At 44.7% G+C, this 9,661-nt stretch overlaps 1 protein-coding gene and 1 long non-coding RNA gene across 5 annotated transcripts in view; one reads left to right on the top strand and one right to left on the bottom strand.

The window, feature by feature from the left end:
• LOC149975653 (uncharacterized) overlaps window positions 1–9,243 on the bottom strand; it is a 217,895-nt gene extending 208,652 nt beyond the window's left edge. The window contains exons 1-2 of the long non-coding RNA XR_016488634.1: window positions 9,144–9,243; window positions 8,714–8,775 (exon numbers count right to left, since the gene is read on the bottom strand). This is a non-coding gene — a long non-coding RNA (uncharacterized LOC149975653). The remainder of the gene's footprint in view (window positions 1–8,713; window positions 8,776–9,143) is intronic.
• The window catches only part of nhsl3 (NHS like 3), a 66,311-nt gene that overhangs the window by 31,168 nt on the left and 25,482 nt on the right, over window positions 1–9,661 (top strand). The gene's annotated exons all lie outside the window — the stretch shown is intronic.

Genomic DNA, 9,661 nt, shown 5'->3' with positions numbered 1-9,661 from the left:
GCTTGTAGAACATTCAGGTAGGTTTCTGTCAGAACCGGTGCAGAGATAGCTTGTAGAACATTCAGGTAGGTTTCTGTCAGAACCAGTACAGAGATAGCTTGTAGAACATTCAGGTAGGTTTCTGTCAGAACCAGTACAGAGATAGCTTGTAGAACATTCAGGTAGGTTTCTGTCAGAACCAGTACAGAGATAGCTTGTAGAACATTCAGGTAGGTTTCTGTCAGAACCGGTACAGAGATAGCTTGTAGAACATTTAGGTAGGTTTCTGTCAGAACCGGTATAGAAGATAGCTTGTAGAACATTGAGGTAGGTTTCTGTCAGAACCGGTACAGAAGATAGCTTGTAGAACATTCAGGTAGGTTTCTGTCAGAACCGGTACAGAAGATAGCTTGTAGAACATTCAGGTAGGTTTCTGTCAGAACCGGTATGTAGAGCATCTACCATTCTTCTCTCCTCTTCTACCACAGTGTTTGTAAGGACCCCAAGGGGCTGTAGAGCCGTCTTGGCAGTGCCTGTCTTTTGATAGTTCCTGTGAGGAATTCACCTGTAGCTCGCCTCTGTAATGTCACATTCAGGCTTGTTACAGCAAGGAGTACTACTCTAAACATGCAGTACCAGTCAAAAATTTTAGAACACCTACTCATTCAAGGGTTTTTATTTATTTTCATAGGGTTTGTAGAATAACAGTGAAGACATCAACACTATGAAATAACACATATGGAATCATATTGTAATCAAAAAAGTGTTAAACAAATCAAAACATATTTTATATTTGAGATTCTTCAAAGTAGCCACCCTTTGCCTTGATGACAGCTTTGCACACTATTGGCATTCTCTTAACCAACTTCATGAGGTAGTCACCTGGAATGCATTTCAATTAACCGGTGTGCGCTGTTAAAAGTTCATTTGTGGAATTAATTTTTTTCTTAATGCTTTGAGACAATCAGTTGTGTTGTGACAAGGTAGAGATGATACACAGAAGATAGTCCTGTTTGTTAAAAGTCCATATTATGGCAAGAACAGCTCAAATAAGCAAAGAGAAATGACAGTCCATCATTACTTTAAGACATGAACGTCAGTCAGTCCAAAAAATGTCAAGACCTTCGAAAGTTTCTTCAAGTGCAGTCGCGAAAACCATCAAGCGCTATGATGAAACTGGCTCCCATGAGGACCGCCACAGGAAAGGAAGACCCAGAGTTACCTCTGTTGCAGAGGATACGTTCATTAGAGTTAACTGCACCTCAGATTGCAGCCCAAATAAATGATTCACAGAGTTCAAGTAACAGACACATCTCAACATCAACTGTTCAGAGGAGACTGAGTGAATCAGGCCTTCATGGTCAAATTGCTGCACAGAAACCACTACTAAAGAACACCAATAATAAGAAGAGACTTGCTTGCACCAAGAAACACAGGCATTAGACGGTGGAAATCTGTCATTTGGTCTGAGGAGTCCAAATTTGAGATTTTTGATTCTAACCTGTGACTTTGTATGACACAGAGTAGGTGAACAGATGATCTCCGCATGTGTGGTTCCCACAGTGAAGCATGGAGGAGGAGGTGTGATGGTTCTCTGTTGGTGAACTGTCTGTGATTTATTTAGAATTCAAGGCACAATTAACCAACATAGCCACAACAGCATTCTGTAGCGATACGCCATCACATCTGGTTTGCGCTTAGTGGGACTATCATTTGTTTTTAAACAGGACAATGACCCAACACACCTCCAGGCTGTGTAAGGGCTATTTGACCAAGAAGGAGAGTAATGGAGTGCTGCGTCAGATGACCTGGCCTCCACAATCCCCTGACATCAACCCAATTGAGATGGTTTGTGAGGAGTTGGACCGCAGAGTGAAGGAAAAGCAGCCAACAAATGCTCAGCATATGTGGGAACTCTTTCAAGACGGTTGGAAAAGCATTCCTCATGAAGCTGGTTGAGATAATGTGTGCAAAGCCTTCATCAAGGCTACTTTGCAGAATCTCAAATATAAAATATTTTTTTATTTTGTTTAACACATTTTTTGGTTACTACTTAATTCCACATTGGGTTATTTCATAGTCTTTATCTTCACTATTACTCTACAACATCGAAAACAGTCAAATAAAAAATAAAAACTTTTCACTGGTACTGTAGTTTGTATGTGCAGGTCCACACACAAACTATCTGTCATTGACCGTCAACTTCAGTGGACCGTTCTTGACCTGGCTTGGTCGATACACGGTTTATCACTGCTAACCTATAACCTGTGACTATAGCAGTTGTTATATCTTTACAGTGACGCACTGAATGTTTGGCTGTTTCATGGAAACAGCTGTGAGCTGTTAGACCTTTTTTTAAATAATATGACCCCCCCCCCCCCTCTCCTCCCCCACCCCAAAATCCTTGGTGGAGTTCTGATTGCTGATCTCAGTGTGAGTGGAGGTCATTCCTGCGCTCGATGTTTAGAAATTAAATCAGCACAGAACCAGGACACAGAGCTTAGAATTCATAGTTCATTGGTCAAGCAGTTCCACGGTATACAGCATCATACTGGCCAATAGTTCATTAGCCAAGCAGCTGGACTTATTTAAGGGGAGGGAGGGAGGGAGGGAGGGAGGGAGGGAGGGAGGGAGGGAGGGCTGTCTGTCTGTCTGTCTGTCTGTCTGTCTGTCTGTCCTGTCCTGTCCTGTCTGTCTGTCGTGAATTGTGATCTCTATTCTCTCTATAGTAAAGTAGTATAGCGGTGAACTCTTTTAGGCTGTTTCCCTGGTCACTGTATCACTGTATGGAGAAGAGTGTGCCATTTTGGAAACAGAAATCTCCAGCACAACGAGGTTGTGTGCAGACAGTCAGTGAGTAACTTGTGATACTTCGAACCCGAAACGCTTCCTTAGTCACAGAACAACCCAACCTAAATCAAGTTAAGTAATGATGGAACGCCATGGGTTTAGTAATCTAGTTAATCTAGTTAAGGCATCAACATGCCTCAACACAGATGATTTCAGTTTACAGGGTCGCTCCCCTCACTCCTGTTATAGAGGAGAGAGAGTGGCTCCCCTTATCCCTCCTGTTATAGAGGAGAGAGAGTGGCTCCCCTCCCTTCTGTTATAGAGGAGAGAGAGTGGCTCCCCTCCCCCCTGTTATAGAGGAGAGAGAGAGTGGCTCCCCTCCCCCAGTTATAGAGGAGAGAGAGAGTGGATCCCCTCCCTCCTGTTATAGAGGAGAGAGAGTGGCTCCCCTCTCCCCTGTTATAGAGGAGAGAGAGAGTGGCTCCCCTCCATCCTGTTATAGAGGAGAGAGAGAGGCTCCCCTCCCTCCTGTTATAGAGGAGAGAGAGCGTGGCTCCCCTCGCTCCTGTTATAGAGGAGAGAGAGTGACTCCCCTCACTCTGTTATAGAGGAGAGAGAGAGTGGCTCCCCTCCCCCCTGTTATAGAGGAGAAAGAGTGGCTCCCCTCCCCTTGTTATAGAGGAGAGAGAGTCACTCCCCTCCCTCCTGTTATAGAGGAGAGAGAGTGGCTCCCCTCCCCCCTGTTATAGAGGAGAGAGAGTGGCTCCCCTCCCTCCTGTTATAGAGAAGAGAGAGTGGCTCCCCTCCCCCCTGTTATAGAGGAGAGAGAGTGGCTCCCCTCCCTCCTGTTATAGAGAAGAGAGAGTGGCTCCCCTCCCCCCTGTTATAGAGGAGAGAGAGTGGCTCCCCTCCCTCCTGTTATAGAGAAGAGAGAGTGGCTCCCCTCCCCCCTGTTATAGAGGAGAGAGAGTGGCTCCCCTCCCTCCTGTTATAGAGGAGAGAGAGTGGCTCTGCTTATCCCTAGTATAGAGGAGAGAGAGTGGCTCCCCTTATCCCTGTTAGAGAGGAGAGAGAGTGGCTCCCCTCCCCCCTGTTATAGAGAAGAGAGAGTGGCTCCCCTCGCTTCTGTTATAGAGGAGAGAGAGTTGCTCCCCTCGCTCCTGTTATAGAGGCGAGAGAGTGGCTCCCCTCCCTCCTGTTATAGAGGAGAGAGAGTGGCTCCCCTCCCCCCTGTTATAGAGGAGAGAGAGTGGCTCCCCTCCCCCCTGTTATAGAGGATAGAGAGAGTGGCTCCCCTCCTCCTGTTATAGAGGAGAGAGAGTGGCTCCCCTCCCTCCTGTTATAGAGGAGAGAGACTCGCTCCCCTCCCTCCTGTTATAGAGGAGAGAGAGAGTAGCTCCCCTCCCCCCTGATATAGAGGAGAGAGAGAGTGGCTCCCCTCCCCCCTGTTATAGAGGAGAGAGAGTGGCTCCCCTCCCTCCTGTTATAGAGGAGAGAGACTCGCTCCCCTCCCTCCTGTTATAGAGGAGAGAGAGAGTAGCTCCCCTCCCCCCTGATATAGAGGAGAGAGAGAGTGGCTCCCCTCCCCCCTGTTATAGAGGATAGAGAGAGTGGCTCCCCTCCCCCTGTTATAGAGGAGAGAGAGAGTGGCTCCCCTCCCCCCTGTTATAGAGGAGAGAGAGTGGCTCCCCTCCCCCCTGTTATAGAGGAGAGAGAGAGTGGCTCCCCTCCCCCTTGTTATAGAGGAGAGAGAGTGGCTCCCTTCGCTCCTGTTATAGAGGAGAGAGAGTGGCTCCCCTCCCTCATGTTATAGAGGAGAGAGAGTGGTTCCCCTCCCCCCTGTTATAGAGGAGAGAGAGTGGCTCCCCTCCCCCTGTTATAGAGGAGAGAGAGTGGCTCCCCTCCCCCCTGTTATAGAGGAGAGAGAGTGGCTCCCCTCGCTCCTGTTATAGAGGAGAGAGAGTGGCTCCCCTCCCCCCTGTTATAGAGGAGAGAGAGTGGCTCCCCTCCTCCTGTTATAGAGGAGAGAGAGTGGCTCCCCTCCCTCCTGTTATAGAGAAGAGAGAGTGGCTCCCCTTATCCCTCCTATTATAGAGGAGAGAGAGTGGCTCGCCTCCCTCCTGTTATAGAGGAGAGAGAGTGGCTCCCCTTATCCCTCCTGTTATAGAGGAGAGAGAGTGGCTCGCCTTCCTCCTGTTATAGAGGAGAGAGAGTGGCTCCCCTTATCCCTCCTGTTATAGAGGAGAGAGAGTGGCTCGCCTCATTCCTGTTATAGAGGAGAGAGAGTGGCTCCCCTTATCCCTCCTGTTATAGAGGAGAGAGAGTGGCTCGCCTCCCTCCTATTATAGAGGAGAGAGAGTGGCTCCCCTTATCCCTCCTGTTATAGAGGAGAGAGAGTGGCTCCCCTCCCCCCTGTTATAGAGAAGAGAGAGTGGCTCCCTTCGCTTCTGTTATAGAGGAGAGAGAGTTGCTCGCCTCCCTCCTGTTATAGAGGAGAGAGAGTGGCTCCCCTTATCCCTCCTGTTATAGAGGAGAGAGAGTGGCTCCCCTCCCCCTGTTATAGAGGAGAGAGAGTGGCTCCCCTCCCCCCTGTTATAGAGGAGAGAGAGTGGCTCCCCTCCCCCCTGTTATAGAGGAGAGAGAGTGGCTCCCCTTATCCCTCCTGTTATAGAGGAGAGAGTGTGTCTCCCCTCCCCCTGTTATAGAGGAGAGAGAGTGGCTCCCCTTATCCCTCCTGTTATAGAGGAGAGAGAGTGGCTCCCCTCCCTCCCTTTATAGAGGAGAGAGAGTGGCTCCCCTCCCCCTGTTATAGAGGAGAGAGTGTGTCTCCCCTCCCTCCTGTTATAGAGGAGAGAGAGTGGCTCCCCTCCCTCCCTTTATAGAGGAGAGAGAGTGGCTCCCCTCCCCCTGTTATAGAGGAGAGAGTGTGTCTCCCCTCCCCCTGTTATAGAGGAGAGAGAGTGGCTCCCCTCCCCCTGTTATAGAGGAGAGAGAGAGTGGCTCCCCTCCCCCCTGTTATAGAGAGAGGGTCATCTGTTCCATTCATGTAGAAGAAGAAGACATTCCGATACTAATTAATCTCTCCCCAGAGCATAAAGCATGTCTGCTTTGAATAAATGTTTTTATTTAGCGTTTTGTTTAACAACGATACTCATATGATGTCATGTTGTCTTTAAGCTACCACTGTCTTGCATCGTCGTTATGGTACGTTGATTAAATTAAGACGTGTTGCGACGCCACATTTCCTTGATTTTCTATCTCTTGTCAGTACATCTTATCCCATGGGTGTCTTATCTTATGTGATTCTTATCTTATGTGTATATTGTGATTATCTTATCTTATCTCCTGATAATCTTATCTTATGTGTATCTTATCAGTATCTTGTCTTATGAGTATTGTATCTTTTCAGTATCTTATCTTATCACTATCATATGAGTATTTTATCTCATGAGTATCTATTCTTATGAGTTTCTTACCTCTTCTTCCCTCTTACACAGTCCCTGTTGTGAATCTAGAGTTTTGGCATCCTGTCCTGTGTCTTTATGGACCTATAATGCTGGCATCCTGTCCTGTGTCTTTATGGACCTAGAAGACTGGCATCCTGTCCTGTGTCTTTATGGACCTAGAATGCTGGCATCCTGTCCTGTGTCTTTATGGACCTAGAGTGCTGGCATCCTGTCCTGTGTCTTTATGGACCTAGAGTGTTGGCATCCTGTCCTGTGTCTTTATGGACCTAGAGTGCTGGCATCCTGTCCTGTGTCTTTATGGACCTAGAGTGCTGGCATCCTGTCCTGTGTCTTTATGGACCTAGAGTGCTGGCATCCTGTCCTGTGTCTTTATGGACCTAGAGTGCTGGCATCCTGTCCTGTGTCTTTATGGACCTAGAATGCTGGCATCCTGTCCTGTGTCTTTATGGACCTAGAGTGCTGGCATCCTGTCCTGTGTCTTTATGGACCTAGAGTGCTGGCATCCTGTCCTGTGTCTTTATGGACCTAGAGTGCTGGCATCCTGTCCTGTGTCTTTATGGACCTAGAGTGCTGGCATCCTGTCCTGTGCCTGTTTTGTTGTTTAAATAGATTTAGTTAAAGAGGAGAGATGTTTACGATGGGGACTTTGTTCATTGGCTAACAATGTTTTACTTTATTTTATTTCACCTTTATTTAACCAGTTGAGGCCAGTTGAGAACAAGTTCTCATTTACAACTGTGACCTGGCCAAGATAAAGCAAAGCAGTGTGACCAAAAACAACAACACAGAGTTACACATAAACAAATGTACAGTCAATAACACAATATAAAAATCTATATACAGTGTGTGCAAATGTAGAAGAGTAGGGAGGCGGAATAATTACAATTTAGCATTAACTCTGGAGTGATAGATGTGCAGATGATGATGTGCAAGTAGAGATACTGGGGTGCAACAGAGCCAGAAGATAAATAACAATATGGGGAAGATGTAGTTGGGGTGCTATTTATAGATTGTCTGTGTATGGGTACAGTGATCGGTAAGTTGCGCTGAAAGCTGATGCTTAAAGTTATAGAGGGAGATATAAGTGGTGGGTAGTATATGGGGCTTTGGTGACAAAACGGAAGGCACTGTGATAGACTGCATTCAGTTTGCTGAGTAGAGTGTTGGGGGCTATTTTGTAAATGACATCACCGAAGTCGAGGATCGGCAGGATGGTCAGTTTTACGAGGGCATGTTTGGCAGCATGAGTGAAGGAGGCTTTGTTGCAAAATAGGAAGCCAATTCTAGATTTAATTTTGGACTGGAGATGTTTAATGTGAGTCTGGAAGGAGAGTTTAAAGTCTAACAAGACACCTAGGTATTTGTAGTTGTCCACGTATTCTAAGTCAGAATGTGCTGCATCCCAAACATATAGAAAACTTTCGATTAAAAAACACAAGAAAACTTTAGTAACATTCAGAGAATGTTCAGAGAATGTTCAGAGAATGTTATTTAAAAACATAAACGTTCCGTTCTCAGCATCAACAGAACTCTATCCATCATCTATCTCGTTAAGTGTGTTCAGGTGTGTTGGCCGCTTCCACTAATTGGCCACACCTGATCTTAAGCAGTGATTGTTTCCTTTGAAATTAGGTCTGTTTGAATCACTGGTGGAAAAAGTACCCAGCTATCCTACTTGAGTAAAAGTATAGATACCTTAATGGAAAGTTACTCAAGTAAGAGTGGAAGTCACCCAGTAAAAAAACAACTTGAGTAAAAGTCTACAATTATTTATGAATCAATAGTAAATGTAATTGCTAAAATGTACCTAAGTAGCGTAAGTAAAATTACAATTATAAATCCTTTCAAATTCCAGACGGCCACATTTTGAAGTTGTTTTTTTTTGTTGCCAGGGGAACACTTCAACTCTCAGACATCATTTAGAAACAAAGCATGTGTTTATGAGTCTGCCAGGTCAGCTGCAGTAGAGATGACCAGGAATGCTATCTTGATAAGTCTGTGAATTGAACCCTTTTCCTGTCCTGCTAAGCACTCAAAATGTAACAAGTGCTTTTGAGTGTCAGGGAAAATGGAGTAAAAAAGTACATTATTTTCTTTAGGAATGTGGTGTAGTAAAAGTTGTCAAAAATGTCAATAGTAAAGTACAGATACCCACAAAAACTAATTAGGTAGTACTTTAACCTTTCTGATCTCCCCATCCCGGATCCGGGATCGTGAATACAGACTCAAGCTCATTACCATAACGCAGCGTTAACTATTCATGAAAATCGCAAATGAAATGAAATAAATATGCTAGCTCTCAAGCTTAGCCTTTTGTTAACAACACTGTCATCTCAGATTTTCAAAATATGCTTCTCAACCATTGCAAAACAAGCATTTGTGTAACAGTATTGATGGCTAACGTAGCATTTAGCATTAGCATTCAGCTGGCAACATTTACACAAAAAAACAGAAAAGCATTCAAAAAAATCATTTACCTTTGAAGAACTTCAGATGTTTTCAATGAGGAGACTCTCAGATAGCAAATGTTCAGTTTTTCCTGAAAGATTATTTGTTTAGGACAAATCGCTCCGTTTTCTGCGTCACGTTTAGCTATGAAAAAACCCCTGTATCCAGGATTGTGTAAATCTATCAGCAAGCTCATTAGCATAACACAACGTTAACTATTTATGAAAATCGCAAATGAAATGAAATAAATATGCCATCTCTCAAGCTTAGCCTTTTGTAAACAACACTGTCATCTCAGATTTTCAAAATATGCTTCTCAACCATAGGAAAACAATCATTTGTGTAAAAGTAGCTAGCTAGAGTTAGCATTTCGCGTTAGCATTTAGCGTTAGCATTAGCGTTAGCATCCAGCACGCAACATTAACAAAAACATAAAAGCCTTCAAATAAAATCATTTACCTTTGAAGAACTTCTGATGTTTTCAATGAGGATACTCTCAGTTAGATAGCAGATGCTCAGTTTTTCCAAAAAGATTCCTTGTGTATTAGAAATAGCTCCGTTTTATACATCACATTTGGCTACCAAAAAAAATCCATAAATTCAGTCCTCAAAACGCAAACTTTTTTCCAAATTAACTCCATAATATCGACTGAAAACATGGCAAACGTTGTTTAGAATCAATCATCAAGGTGTTTTTCACATATCTCTTCATTGATACATCGTTCTTGGACACATGCTTTCTCCCCTGAATCAAATGGTAAAGTAGAAGCAGCTGGCAATTGCGCACCGAATTCGACGCAGGACACCAGGCGGACACTTGGAAAATGTAGTCTCTTATGGTCAATCTTCCAATGATATGCCTACAAATACGTCACAATGCTGCTAAGACCTTGGGCGAACGACAGAAAGTGTAGGCTCATTCGTTGCGCAATCACAGCCATATAAGGAGAGAATGGAAAACAGAGCTTCAGAAATTC

Source organism: Oncorhynchus mykiss, chromosome 18, assembly GCF_057628025.1.
Source record: "Oncorhynchus mykiss isolate SJ-2025 chromosome 18, ASM5762802v1, whole genome shotgun sequence".
Taxonomy (NCBI): Eukaryota; Metazoa; Chordata; class Actinopteri; order Salmoniformes; family Salmonidae; genus Oncorhynchus; species Oncorhynchus mykiss.
This window is presented reverse-complemented; position numbering and strand designations above follow the sequence as displayed.